Raw genomic sequence first — 10448 nt, 5'->3', positions numbered from 1 at the left:
ACTTGGAGGATGGAGCAACTTGCGAAGGCTTACATCAAATTTGTTGTGAGACTACATGGAGTTCCTAAGAATATCATGTCAGATAAAGATTCCTAGTTTCTTTCAAGATCCTAGAAGGTATATAGGAGAAATTTGGTAATACATTGAGAATGATTACAACATCCACCAAGTAATAAATGGACAAACAAAAGGAATATTTGACATTGGAGGTCATGTAGAAAGAATGTGTATTCAATTTAATTAAAAAAAAGGATGTAAAGATAGCATTGGAGTGAAAACAAATACAAAGTCCCCATACAAGCCAGCATTGGCATGGCAACATTTAGAGGTTGGTATAGAAAGAACCTTAAAAGTTCACTATGTCATGGAACATAAGTGAGATGACCATTTTAAGGACATAACCGAGTAAAGTTATAGAGAAGCAAGTGAAAAGTATCCAAGAATGGATTTAAGTGGTGCAAGTTAAACAAAGAAATAAGGGACAAGTGTTATTGAAAGTGTAACCCATGAAACAAAGGATAAATTTTGGTAAGAAAGAAAAGATGACCCAAAGTGTATGGAAATATATGAGTTTGCGTAAAATTGGTAAAGTGGCGAATAACTTAGCCTTATTTTTGGACCTTAATAAGGTATAAGACATTTTTCATAAGTCATTGTGAAAGAACATTGACTAAAGGTATATGTTGTAAAGGAAACTACTGAGTTTAACGATTTTGATCTTGAGAAAGCTAGACAAAATCAAGTTTTGAATAGCAAAGTGCTTCATACTTTTACTAAGGATTGGTAAAATATGGCTTAGATGAAAGTTAATTATTTTTAGTATGATGAATAAAGGATTCCTAAAATTATTGGTATTCGCAACAAAGAATACATATAAAGAAATATTGTGATTTTTCCAAGGATGGAATGAGAAAGAATAACCCAATTCTAAAGTTGAATTTAGTGGAGTTACGGGGGCGTAACTTGTTTTCTTTAAGGGGGGTAGAGTGCGGTAAAATTACGCGCTTTTTCCTTAATTTGGCATTTTAAAGTGCTATTCATCAGTTTTACACTGATTTTGTTGTTAAGTTAAATTATTTTACAACCAAGATGTGTAAGTCTATTACCAAGGTTGAATCTTACACTAATAGTAGTATGAGTTTGTTAGATAGTCAGATAGTTTACACATTATTTTGTGTAAGTTTGTTAGTAAAGTTGTTATTTTATGCACTAGGTTGTGTAAGTTGTTAGAAAGTTTACTATTCTACACATAAGTTTGTGTAAAAATGAGTAAAAGAAATAGAAAGTATGAGTCACAAAAAGTACAGCAACTAAAAGTATTGAGAAAACTTTTAGAGATTTTAAGTATTTATTCTGCTTTAAACAAGTTTTTAAAGTTTTTGTACCTAAGTTTCGGGGAAGAGACTTCTTTTGAGGGGGGTAGACTGTAATACTACGTATTTTTATGTATTTTTATAAAGTATTTAAGTATTTATAAAATGTATTTTAAAGGGCTAAAGCATTTTAATTATAAAGTTTTATAAAAGTAAAATGTATTTTGGGTCAAACTTTTATTAATTATTTGGGCTCATTTAAAATATCGTATATAAACTAGTCCTACATACTCTTATTGGAATAAATCATTTCATTTAAATAAGTCCAACTCTTTAATTGAACCCTTGTGGGTCAAATATTCCATAACTCAAGCCCATTTATTTACTAAGCCCAAACCTACCCTATACTCTCAACTCTATAAATAACCCTCAAAACCCCAAATTTTCCCCATACAAAATGGCTCAAAAATCAGAATTCTAAGAGTAAGTAATCTTTCTTTTCTTTTCCTTATTTTTCTTTTTCTTTCTTTTTCTTTTTCTTTTCTTTTCTCCTTTTCTTATTTTTTTTTCTTTCCTTGTAATTTGGGGTTTCATGCCTGAAATTTCTTCACGCATGGCATGCCTCCATGCATGCCCCCAAATTGCAGCCACCTCATCCCATGTTGCAGCCACCTGGAGCCCACGTCCCACCGGCCGCCGCCGCTGTCCAACTGTCGGTCGCAACCCACGGTGGTCCCCTCTCTCTCCTCTTGTTTTTAATTTATTTTTAAGTAGTATATATTTTGGGGTTTTGATTTTAATTATTAGAATATGATTATTATGTTTTATAATTGTGTTTTAATGATTAAATAGTATAAATTTCAGATTATAAAGAGGTTTAATTTTGGATTTTTGTAAAATATTAAAAGTTAGGGTTTTAATTTATTCAAGACTTGATTTTTAGGGTTCTCGTATTAATTAATTTGGGGCTTTTATATACTCAATGTTTCTATGGATAATTTAAGTATAAAGATATGATTTTGATGAGTTTTAAGGAGTTTTTAACAAAGTATTATTGCTGGAATTTTATTTAAAGTAGTAGAATTGTAATTTTAATAAAAGGGTTTAATTACCCATTAAAAGAGAGATTAATTAAGGGTTTTACTATAATTTTCAGATTATTATAAGTTGTTTAAAGTGAGTTTAAGTTGTTGAAAATTGTGTTATACAAGGGTAATTAATATAGTATTATTGTCCCTTTACGTAGGAGACTTGGTTTGAGAAGTGTTGTAGTGTATTTGGCCACTTTAAGGGCTTAATTGAGGTACGTACGTGTACTCGAAAATTTATTAAGCATGTAGAAACATTCTAGGATTTATTTAAGTGATTCCAAGTTAGTGTCATGCTAGGAAATTGTTGGAATGGTTGAATTGAAATGAGATTGGTGATATGAATTGGATTGATTGAATTGAGAATGGTTTTGGAATTATTTGTTAAGCATGATTGGTTGAAATAAATTATTTTTTGGATTGGTGATTGGAAATAGTTAATTTGACATGTTGTATATGAACCACAATTTTATTATTGGCATGTTAATGAGCATGTTTAATTAAACTAAATATTTAATTTGATTTGGAATATTGAAAAGGAATTTTATTATGGTTTATATAATTTTTTATTGATGCTATAAGCATGAGAAAAGAGCTATTTAAGTGTCTTTGGACACGAGGGATAAATTATATTTTAGTGCACTTAAGGTGTGTTTTCAACACCGAAGGATAGGAATTGTGGCGCATTATGCGTTTAAGGTGTCTTTGACACCGAGTTAGATTAAAAAGGGTTCAACATTAAATATTATATGGTCACTAATTATTCAAGAATTAAATTGGTATGTTTAATTGTTTGAATAATTATAATTATTGAGTGTGTTATGGTTAAGTCATCACCAAGTCTAATAATATGTAAATAACGTAAAGCTAGCGAAAGAGATTACGCACCAAAACTCTTGGAACGTATATACCTTGAGTATGAATATATGGAGGGAATTATGGGGTTTTAGATTTAACCATAACTTCTACTAGGGGTACAGGACGCTGTACTTTCCATTTTTATTATGCGTAGAAATTCCACCACTTACGAGTGGTTCTTTTATACTGGCACAGTTATTTCCCGTGTTAGTACCCCTTTATTGGGGCAGGTTAGAGGGGAAACCCGTTCGATGCGTAATCAAGCTGGATAAATTATTTAGTTATTGGGTCATGGAATCATGTTATATGTTGTATGCTTGAATACAGGTGCAACAAGGTAAGTTGTGTGATGATAGGACGAAAGCATGTCAGTGTGTTCTATTTAGGCTTATGTACTCTGCTTTGCTGATTGTGTGTTTGTATGTTTATTTGGCCTTATCTTTACTTTGTCCCTACGACGACCCATTTCTAATGGCGAGTAATGGGGACAAGTAGAGAGGAGTTTTCAGGTGGTAAAGCATATTCATGATGGGCATGAGTGAAGAGCGAATCATGCTTAGTTTCAATAAGACTATGATGTAATTTACCGCTTTATTAATTAAATTATTATTATGCTTGTGAGGCTAATGCAAAGGTTTTCAAGTCTTATTTGGTTTTAATAAGGGCCTACAATGGTTCCAAGTTGTAGGTTGTTTTCGTTTGGCTTTACTTTCGTTTGGTTGAATATTAAAGTTGAAGTTGTTTTGAATGTTTTAAAATATAGTCTTCCACTGTGTGCCTTTGATGATTGCCTTAGCCGTTTTCACGGTGGCGGTAATGTCTTAGATTTTTTTATTTTGAGTTTTAGAAAGAGCAAAATAGGTATTTTAAAGGAAAGGAATTTCTAGGGTGTTACATAAAAGTAATTCCTAATAACTTTAGAAATAATTATTAATGGGCCCTCCCTTGATCATTGGGCCATATAAAATTAATTTTGGCCCAATTTAGTATTTTGGCCATAACTTCCTCATATATATCGTTAGAAAGCTCTTTTCAAACCCCATCCAACTACACTATTATTAGACCCATATTATGGTCTAAACCAGATTGGACTAGACATTTTCCATAAATAAGGTATGAAGAGAAGTATTTTGGAAAAGTATATTTTATTAAAAACGATGCATCACGAGACTCTTTCACATTTCACCTCGTTCGATAATCAATGACGTGAAAGATATTCATCACTAGGTTTGGTTTTTGGGTAGACATAATCAGGTGTCTACAGATGGGCACTGTTTTCAGTGCTAGTTCCTACATACCTCAGCATCTCTCTGTGTTCTTTGAATTTTCCAGTTTTCGCAGCGTTTTTTCGATTCTAGTTGTGAAAGATATTTCCCAAATTTCCTACGTGTAAAAAGCCTATGTTTTGACGCATTACGGATGGTCTATACAATGCGGACCATTTTATCCTTATGCCAATAATGTCAATCAAAATTACGCACATGAATATTTAGAACTTTTCGAGTCTCATCCACTCATTCTAAATTATTGCCAAAATAAATTTTAGGAATTAAAATAGAAATCCTCCCCAGTGGAGTCGCCAAAAACTATAGAGAATATTTCAAGCATCCCACACTTGAGCCCCACTGTAATCATACACTTAAGCATGGTGGTGTCCAAAGGGAAGGAAGCCAGAGCAAAAGAGTTGCCAACAAGTTTTAGGAACTTATATACCGTTCACATGGTGAAGGTTACACCCCTTCACGATCCATGAGATCGCTAACTCCATAGTGGGCTGGAACCATGACTGGATGAAGGTACAAATCCAACCTGAAAGAGATTGAACCTGCCTTAAAAATAGGCCTCTACTTTATTCTTCTCATATTCATGTGCGCTTTCTGATTGACATACAACCAATATGTTAACCCTAAACCTGTTTAATATATGTTGGTTGAATATTAATGCACAAACAAATCTATTATTGGCGATCACTTGAACTAAAATCACATTAGCCTAAATAAAATTATTAATTATCTTATTAAGCGTGATTTCAAGTACAAATTCCCTTTAAACCTGCAAGAGAGGGCGTGATCAAGCAATAACAATAATATCAAGCAACATATAAATTATTAATACAACAATCATCGTCATAATAATATTCTCATTTAAGCATAATAATAATAGCAAGATCCTAGACATGATATTAACATGATTAATAACAAATCCTAGCATGTCACTAAACATTAAAAATCAAATCTTTAACCCTAACATGATACTAACATGATAGAAGAAATAGGGAGCAACCTAAACATGATACTAGAAAGCAATAAATAGCATCCAAAAATGATACTAGGAATTAAAATAATATAAGCATGCTTTCTAAAGATATAGAGCAATGAAATTACTCACTTTGTTACCTCGTATCTCTTTCTATCAAAACAATACACACATTAGTAACTTCAATGAAAATAATAAATCAAACAATAAATTTAAATAATTGAAATAAGGATTTAGGACCAAACCCTCAGAAATTATCAACCTTTCACGTCTAAGGAGAAGGAAACTTTGAGTTTGGCTATGTGTGTCTAAGTCTCGTGATGGACGAACGGTACTTTTAAAAAGGCAAGGCTTAGAAAGAGGGAGAAAGAATAAGCTTCTAGCTTAAAGAGAGAAAGAAAGAATAGAAAGATGATTGTTGATGATTGAAAAAGGGGTAATATAAACTCTATTTATAGATAAAATTGACCAAAAACGATTAGTAAAGAGTTATAATTCGAATCAGATAAAAATTCCTTTTGATGCAGCAAGATAAAAAGTATTGCGGCGCGATAAAACAGTTTTTTTTACAGATTTTGTTTTTATCATAACTTTTGATCCAGAAGTTCAAATAAGGCATATAATATGTCATTGGAAATCTCTTGAAGTCTAATTTCCAATCCAATTAGAATCAGATTAAAATATTTTGTAGAATAAAAGATATGGCAGAAATAGTGAAAAAGTATCAATTTTGGATAGAGTTTCGTATTTCTTTCATATCTTTTCCGTTATAGCTCGGAATTAATATTATAATATATAATTGGAAAGATAATTTCAAGATCTATCCAACCATCTATGATTTGGATAAAAATTATGAGGAACGAAAATAATATCTGAACATATTTCGCACATAACAAGAACTCTCAAAAGAGAAGTTTTATTCAATTTTAAACTCTTTGATCTTTATCTTTCAAAAAGGATAATTAAGATCTTTTAGAAACTTGTAGAAGTTTCTAATAAATCCTAATTAATTTAGAAATATAATTAAGATTAATGGACCCTCCACATGATCATTGGGCCGCACATAAAACTCGTTTAGACTCAGTTTAGTATTTTGACCAGAACCAATCAGTATTACATGCACCATGGTGCACCTAGAAATACTAGGTGCACCAGGCCCAATCCGCTACCCAACAGAAGAAGCCCACAGGCGCGCCCAACAGAAATCAGCCCACTCACGAATCAGTTTTTATTTTATTTTTTATAAAAAAAAAAAAAAAAAAAAAAAAAAAAAAAACCAGTTCTCCTTTCTCCAACTGCCATTTCTCTTTTTTTAATTATTTTAAAAATTTCTCTCTCCTCTCTTAAATTAAAAACCTTCATCATTTAATCCATTTTATTTCTCTCTCCTCTCACCATTTTTCTCACTCTAAAAACTACACTATATATTTTGCCATGACTAAAGATGAAAAACACAAGCTAAGGAAAAACTCCTTCGAAAAGGTGAACAATTCTTAAACTTCTTTGAATTTGCTACGATTATGCTATAATTGCTGTTTTAATTTTTTTTTTTTTTTTTGTAGAAAATCGAAAGTATCTACTCCTACTGAAGAAGATGAAGATCAGATGTGTGAGTAATTTATTGTTCAAAATCGCAATTTTAATTTATTCTTAAATTGTTAATTTTTAGAATCGAATACTCAATTAAAACCCTAAATTTTATAAATAGTACAATTAGTCAAATGTTCAAGGTCAGATTACCAAAAAAGAATAAATTAGATGATATACAGAAGAAAAGTCCAATTGTTGATCAAAAACTTTTGGAAGAATTAAACAAAGAAATTTCAAAAAGTATAATTAACATGTATATTTTTGTTCGTATATATATGTTTGATGTTCATTTACGTTGTGCTTCATGTCCAGATATATGTGCTTTATGAAGTAATAATTTGTTTATAAAATAATTAATTATTTGGATGTTGTTTATTTGCTTATTTTGTCGTTTAATGTTTAATTTTTACACCAAGTATTGAACACCCTTAAGAAACTTTTGAACAACAAACAATAATCAGTGAACATCCCCAAAAAACATTGAATAGTCCCCACTTCAATGTTTATGTTCGTATATGTTATGTTTCATGTTCATATTCAATTTGCTTTATGTTCATATATTTTGTGCTTATGAAGTCAAATTTTGTTTAGATGCTCATTGTTTTTCATTATCTTGTTTATTTTTTTATTAACAGTCTAACTACTAACAAGCCCCCACAAATATCTGATCAACCTTCACAAACCACTGAACAGCCATCACAAACCACTGAACAACCCAAGCATGCATCTGAAATACCCCCACAAACATCTTATCTACCACCAAATACCAATGAACAACCATTAAAGACATCTGAACAGCAATCAGAAGCAACTGAAAAGCCCCTTGAAACTTCTAAGAAGCAACCAGAAACAACTGAAAAGCTACCTGAAACATCTGCGAAGAAACCAGAAGCAACTAAAAAGCCCCCAAAATTTTCTGATAAGCCACCAGAAAACACTAAACCCACTTGAAAAGCTTCTGAACCCCAATAAAAAAAATAAGGAATCCCTTACAAAATCCATTGAACCACCTACAAAATCTTCTGAACTGCAATCAGAAAATACTGAACAACCTGCAACAACTTCTACACTTGGAGAGACTGCTCAGAATGCTGCTTAGCCTTTAGTAAAGTCTTCTAACCATCTCAGAGGTTAAATCTTTGTATAATTTTTGTTCATTTTTATTTTCATAATATGTTCATTTCCTATATAAAAATATTCATTTGCTTAATAAAATTGACTTAAATGTTCAAAACAGTTATGGAAAAAGAAGAAATCATGTTGCAAACAAAAAAGGCTGAAGGAAATTCCTGTAAGTAGCAGAATGACAAGAAGCAAAAGCTCCCAAGAAGCACATAATGTTCAAATTGAAGAAGCACAAGAAGTTTAGATGAAAGAGTTCTAGAGAGCACGAGAAGTTCAGAAATCAAAAAAAGGGAGTTCAAAACAAAAAGAAGGGGGTTCAGAACATACAAAGTTTTGGTGTATGTAAAGGAGGGTAAAAAATCATCTAATCACCTAAGGGAGTACAGAAGAAACCAAAGGCTATTCAGAAAGTCGAGAAAGGTGGACTTAGAGAGAAAAAAAAAAAGAAAGAGAAAAGATGATGATGAGGAGTTGTTTGATGTAGATGATGTTTGTTAATTTGAGTGATGATAATGAAGTTTTAAAGGATGAAGAAGACAGGCTAAGCGTTAGAGTGGGACATGTTAAGTTTATGAAGTTTGTGAGTAACTTAACCCCACAACAGAAGCAAGCAGTGTAAGAAACAGGATTTGGGGCATTACTTTATGTCAACCTCCCACAAAGTAATGCACTATTTTGTGGTTGGCTTTTGAGACATTTTAAAGAAAACTGTTGCACTCTATACTTGCCATACAACAAATCAGTTAATATCTTCTTCTTTTTTTTTTTTTTTTTTTTTGACAAGAGCAAATTATATTAATAATATCAGAGTTTACAAACTAAGAAATAAAAACTAAAACATACCACTACATAGCTTTTAACATTTAAGCCTTTACAACTTTTAATACTAAAAACAAAATTACATAAGTGAGGATGGCCGGATACGTTGCAGATTAAGACCTCCTTATAGAAGGAAGAGTGGATATGGAGTGCACATTGTATATGGAGTGCCTAGAGGAATAATGTTCAAATATTTAGCTCAAATGTTCATAAGAAAAATATAACATGTTCAGATATCTTATAAGATTAATATATATTACATAAATCTGAATTAAATTAAATGTTCATAAGAAAAGAATAAAATGTTCAAATATATAACTTAATATGTTCATATTTCCAAATTTTGACAAAATTTTAAAAATGCATAAATCAAAAGCAAAAAAATAAAGATGAATTTTTAGAAGAACAAGCAGCGTCAGGCACTTCATTCCTTGCATTGCACCTAAACCTAAATGCATAATCATTATATATATATATATATATATATATATATATATATATATATATATATATATATATATATATATATATATATATATATATATATATCATTTTTACCGTCACTTCTAACTTGTTTCCTCATTAATTCGGACTCTTTAGTTTCCACTAATATGGTTGCATCTGTATTCATTGAAATATAATAATAACGAGTATGGTTAAACAACCTAATATACATGGTATATGTTAAGATATATTACAATAATGTTCAAATGTCTAACTCAAATGTTCATAAGAAACATATAACATGTTCAGATATCTAAGCTAACTTGACATGTTAAGAATTAAAATCTTTTTTTAAAAAAATAGATGCATAAATAAGAAACAAAATAAATGCTCATAAATCAGAGTTAATAGATGTTCATATCGAAATAGTGTGACTTCATTTAATAAAGTAAGAATGTTCAAAAATATTATAATCAAACATTGTTAATTATATTTTATAAAAATTTGATATTAGTTTTTTTCCTGTATATGATTACTGATTAGTTAGAAGTATTGTGAATTTTGTTGTATCATGGACCGAAAAATAAATTAATTTAAGAGATACAATCAAAATAAAGATTTGTATTGACTTGGTTTATGTTGATGTTCATATATAATTATTTAATGTTCATTTTTATATGCACTGTGTTCAATTTAGAACACCACTTGCTGAAATCACATGTGTACAACTATAACATATGAAATATGAACCGTACTGTATCGAGATTAAATATGAACACTTGCTCAAAATTATTAGTCATTGAATTATACATAATTAATACTTTTTTTTTTACAATTTGATGATCATAACAAGATCATGTAGTGTGTTCATATTAATTATATAAAATTAAAATATATTATGACTTATTATCAATTTGATGTTCATATCAAAATTCTGTATGTTCATTTAGCAAAT

The sequence above is a fragment of the Chenopodium album genome, chromosome 10 (assembly GCF_948465745.1).
Source record: "Chenopodium album chromosome 10, dcCheAlbu1.1, whole genome shotgun sequence".
NCBI lineage: Eukaryota > Viridiplantae > Streptophyta > Magnoliopsida > Caryophyllales > Amaranthaceae > Chenopodium > Chenopodium album.
This window is presented reverse-complemented; position numbering follows the sequence as displayed.